Source organism: Geotrypetes seraphini, chromosome 11 (assembly GCF_902459505.1).
Source record: "Geotrypetes seraphini chromosome 11, aGeoSer1.1, whole genome shotgun sequence".
NCBI classification, from domain to species: Eukaryota; Metazoa; Chordata; class Amphibia; order Gymnophiona; family Dermophiidae; genus Geotrypetes; species Geotrypetes seraphini.
In genome coordinates this window covers 117,262,439-117,267,636 of record NC_047094.1, presented here as the reverse complement: position 1 = coordinate 117,267,636, position 5,198 = coordinate 117,262,439, and positions in this window count along the sequence as shown.

Genomic DNA, 5,198 nt, shown 5'->3' with positions numbered 1-5,198 from the left:
GAAAAAAACAAATATGAAACACTGAATAAATGTAGTAGTCTATGCCACAGCTCTGATTTTAGGTCCTAAGTCCAAACAAACAGATAACATTGCTGACTTTACTAAAACTGATTTCCATGTCAGCTTCAAAGAATTCTAAAGGGGGCTGGATGACTCACTGTTAAACCATTAAATGCTTCAGCTTTCATGTCCACATGTCCATTTTCTTACCTTTTTCCTGTTCTTTGAGTATGTCATAATCAGTAATGTCATAGAGACAGATACCATATGCATATTCTGGTGCTACTTGATTCAGGGAAATATTTTTCGATTCAATTTGGCCTAGTGAATCGATTTTTCGATTTGATTCATTTTTCCTGCCTAATCAGGCTTTTTTTTTTTTTTTTTTAACATCATGGTGAGTTTATTTTGTAGCCTTTCCACCCACCCCATCCCATCCCCTTTACCCTCTCTAACTCCATGTCGGCGCTGTGGTGTAAACCATAGGCAGCGGAACGCTTTTTTGTTTGGGGGGGCCTGCAATCTCCACCCCAGACCCTGCCCCCATAATAGTACTAATTGCAATACCATTTTTCCATTCATTTTTCATATATACACACAATATAATCTTATTTACAATACATAAAGGTTAACCACAAAATTAAACTACGCAAAGCACACTATATATTTCTCAACATTCATTTCTACCAGAACACCTGGCCTTGGTCACACATGCAGAACACAGATAACCCTTATGCAAATACAGGACCAGAAACTAAAGTACTAATATATACAAACAAAACCCTAAGATGCAAGACTCTGCATGCAGTACAACCCCCAGAAAAATATAAACAAATGCATTTCTGAACAGTGCAAAATATAGACAGTAGATGTCATTTCTCAAAACTGACACAATTCAATTACTAAATTGAAAATAAAATCATTTCTCCTACCTTTGTTGCCTGTTGATTTTGGTTTTCAAACCATCTTTCCCAGTCTCTGGCTGCACGTCCTTCTGTCTGTGCTCTTAACTGTGTATCCAGGGCACCTTATCCATTTGCTGTTTTTCTTTCCTTCACTTTCTGCCAAACATCTTTAACATTCAACTTTCTTCCATTTTTCTGCTTTCCTCTCAAAATCTACTTTTCCATACCTTCCCTTCCCATCTATCCATGTGTACCATCTCCCTACTCCCCTATTCCCATCTATCCATAAGGAGCATTTCTTCTTATCTCTTCCCTGTTGCACCCATTGCTGTGCACCATCTTCTCCCTCTGTCTCCCCTTCCCCTCCATCCCTATGCACCATCTCATCCCTCTCCCATGGTCAGACATCTCTTGTCTTCCTCCTTCCCCCCTCATATGGTCTGGCATCTTTCTCCTCTCCTTCCCATAGCCTGGAGTCTCTCTCCTCTCCCATGGTCTGCATCTCTCTCTCCTTCTCCCCCCCTCTTCCCGAGGTCTAACAACTCTCTCCTCTCCTTTCTGCGGTCTGGCATCTCTTTCTCCCCCTCCTTCCCTTCCATTCTGTGGTCTGGCATCTCTCTCCCCTTCCTATCCCAGTGGTCTGACATCTCTCCCTTCTTTGGGTCATCTCTCTTCCCTCCCAGTGTAACATTTCTCCCTCCCTCCTCTCCACTACTATCATGTCCAACAATTCTCCCTCTTTCTTCCTTTCCCCATATACATCATCTCTCTTTCCCTCTCACACCACACACCTATGTCCAACAATTCTCCGTTCCTTTTCCCTCCCCCACCAGCATTTCCTTCTCTCCTTTCCCACTACTCCACCTGTGCAACATCTCTTTTCCTCCTTTCCTACCCCCCCAGCCCATGCATTTGTCTTTCCCAACCCTCTCCAACTACTCCAAGTACGTGCAGTATCTGTCTTTCCCAAACCCCTGAGCATCTGTCTTCCCTACCTTCCTAACTCCCTACCCCCTATACCCAGCCTCTCCCTGCCAGGCTCTGTACCCAGCCCCCTTCCCTCCCCCCTTTAGGCACTGCACCTAGCTCCCTCCCCCATCTCCCCCGAAAGGGCACTGCACCCAGCCCCCTTCCTTCCCTCCCCTGTCAGGCTCTGCACCCAGACCCCCACCTCCTGTCAGACTCTGCACACAGCCCCCCACCCCCTGTCAGACTCTACACCCTCCCTCCCCCCCGACTCTGCACCCAGGCACCTTCCCTCTCTATGCACTCTGCCCTGTCCTCCTATCTCCTCTGGCCTGGTGGTCGAGATGCAGCGAGCAGGAGCGAGCTTTCCAGCTCCTGTCCTGCTGCTAACCTGGCCGGTCACAGCTGGTTTCTTCGGCCGCTGAACGGCAATGTGCGGGAGTATGCTTTGATGCTCCTGCTCAGTGCTCAGTGGCTTCTTTGACTGGCTCCCATGAATTCTCGCAAAAAGTCAATGACATCATACAGTAAATTCACCACATGTAAAAGAACAGATACCGGACAAGTTAGGCTGTACAATATGAGAACATCAACAAAAAAGGGGAAACCCCCCCACTCCTCTCTTTCCACCCAAGAAAACCAATAACTCAAAAAGATGAGGTAATAGGAAAATGTTACTTATTCAAAAATCTGCTTCTCACTGTGGAATGAATTCCAAAACATGCTCAAAATTCCTCATACCTCTTTAACGTTCATGTTGTGAGCAACAACTCCAACCTGCTGCTCGCACCAGTGTCGGCTTTTCCTCTGACATCACTTCCTGGACCCGCACCTAGGAAGTGACATCAGAGGAAGTTCCGATGCTGGTGCAACAAGCAAGTTGGAGTTGCTGCTTGTGCTGCAAATATTATAGAGCTCTAGGGGGAAGGGACAGGATGCACGTGTGTGGCAGGAAAGGAGTGAATAAGCAAACGTTTCATCAAATTTTAAATAAAACTTGGAAAGGAGCTTTCATGAGCTGGTTAAGGACAATGTTAAGGTCCCTTGACATGGGGAGGTTTAACCAAGGGTTTTAGCAAAAGCAAATCTCTCATGAAGATAAGCTTATGAAGATAGGTCAGAGATAGGCTTACCTTTTACACAGCAATAAGCACTAATTACACTGAAAATCTGAGACCAGACTTGATTTTGAGACCAGATTTTGAGAGGTGTAGAAGGTATTCAAGTAGGTTCTATGTAAGAAAAGAGAGATCTAGGACCTTGCACTCACACTACTACTATTTATTATTTATAAAGAGATAACAGAGCCCTGATACAGAAACAAGGACAGCATATCGATGAACAGGCGGTGATCTACAGTGTCAAAGACTGCAGATAAATCAAGAAGAATGAAGACGGAATAGAGACCTTTGGATTTGACCAGGAGCAGGTTACTGGAGACTTTAGCAAGGGAAGTTTCCGTAGAATGAAGAGGGCAGAAACCCAATTGAAATGTGTTGAGCATAGCTCAAGATGAAAGAAAGTCAAGACAGTGGTGGTGAATAGTATATTTGAGTAGCTTGGATAAGAAGGGGAAGAGGAAGACTGGGCAATAATTGGAGGGGCAGGTAGAGTCAAGTGATGGTTTTTATGAAGTGGTGTAACTACGGCATGTTTGAAGGAGTCGGACACAGTTGCAGTGGAGAGCGATAGGTTGAGCATCCTTATACTAGATAGGCAGATAGAGGGGATAATAGAAGGAGATACAGACAGACAAACAGCAATCCTCCTCCAGTTGAGGAACCCTCCAAGAGGTTCAAGGAAGCAAATGCTATGCTGTCAACATCCGATTGTGAGTGCCAGAAACTGGAGATTGGTACCAGATTCCTTGTTCTGTATAATGAAGGTCAGAAAAAAGTTCCATCTCCATGGTTCTTCAGAGGATAACTCCAGAAGAACTGGAAACATATCTGTTGAGGCCAATAAGGGGTAATCAGAATTATGATTTCCCAGTCTTTTGCTTGAGTTTTAGTAAAGTCTTCTCTATGAGAGGAAAGGGAGAATACATATACATAAGACCTGTCCCCCCAATGCATGAGGAAGGAAATAATGAGTGACTTTGTGATTGTAAGGAGGGGCAAAAAGATCCACCGAGGGAGTACACTACTCTCAGAAAGTATCCCGAACAACATCCATACTGAGTGAGCACTCATGTAGTTGCATTATCCTGCTCAGTCTGTCAGTCAGGCTGTTAGACTTTTCTACCAGATAGGTGGCTTTGAAAATTATCCTGTTCTGAACAATTCAGTTCCACATCATGACACAGAGGTCATGAGGCCCTGCTTGTTGGTATAATACATCGCAACCTGGTTATCTGTTTGAATGAGCACAATTTGTTTTCACAGCTGATCCTTGAAAGCCTAAAGGAGCTCAGAGCTCCAGAAGGCTGATATGGAGTTCTTTCTCCGGATCTGACCAAGTTCCCCGAGTGTGGAGCCCGTCTAAGTGAGCTCAACACCTCAGGTTGGATATGTCCATTGTCAGCATCTTCCAGGGCTGAATGATTTGGAATGGAAGACCCACAGTCAAATTGGGCTGAATAGTTCACCAGAGGAAGGATTGGACCAATTCTGTGGATGATATTTGCAGGTTTCCTGAGGCTTGATATCATTGGAAAGCTGGAGTCCACTGAGCTGTTCTCATACAAAGGCATGTCAAGGGATGTAACATGCTTAGTGGACACTATACAGCCCAATAACCTCGATATTTCCCAAGCCATGACCTGCTGGCAGTTGCAAACCTGGGTGGCAAAAGTGACAAGAGCATCTGCCTGCACCAAAGGAATAAAAACTCACTCCTACACTGTATCTAGCAGGGTTCCTATTAACACCAGTGATCAGACGATACTTAGGGTCTGGCACCCTAATAGTTCTCCTCATAGACTCCAGAGCACCTTCCAACAATATGTTCTTCACCAGCCAATTATACAGGTAGGGAAACATATGGATTCCCAATCTACATGGCAACACTGAAACTATGGCTATTAATTTTGTTAAAATAGATTTACAAATTATTCAATTCGATATGCTACAACATTACAATATAATCTAAGCGGTTTACAATTTTAAATAAAACTACATATTGGAAAAGAACTCCATATATTAGCTAGAAAAGTCCCCAACCAAATACACAAAAAAACAAGTATTACTTTAAAAAAAAACACCTCTAAACCAATTCAAAGAGTGAACCTGGAAAGGTCTGCCTAAATAAATGTGGCTTAACCTGTTTCCAAAACAAGTTAAAGAACACCCTTCCCGCAAATAAGAAGGGAAAACTTGGACTTGATAA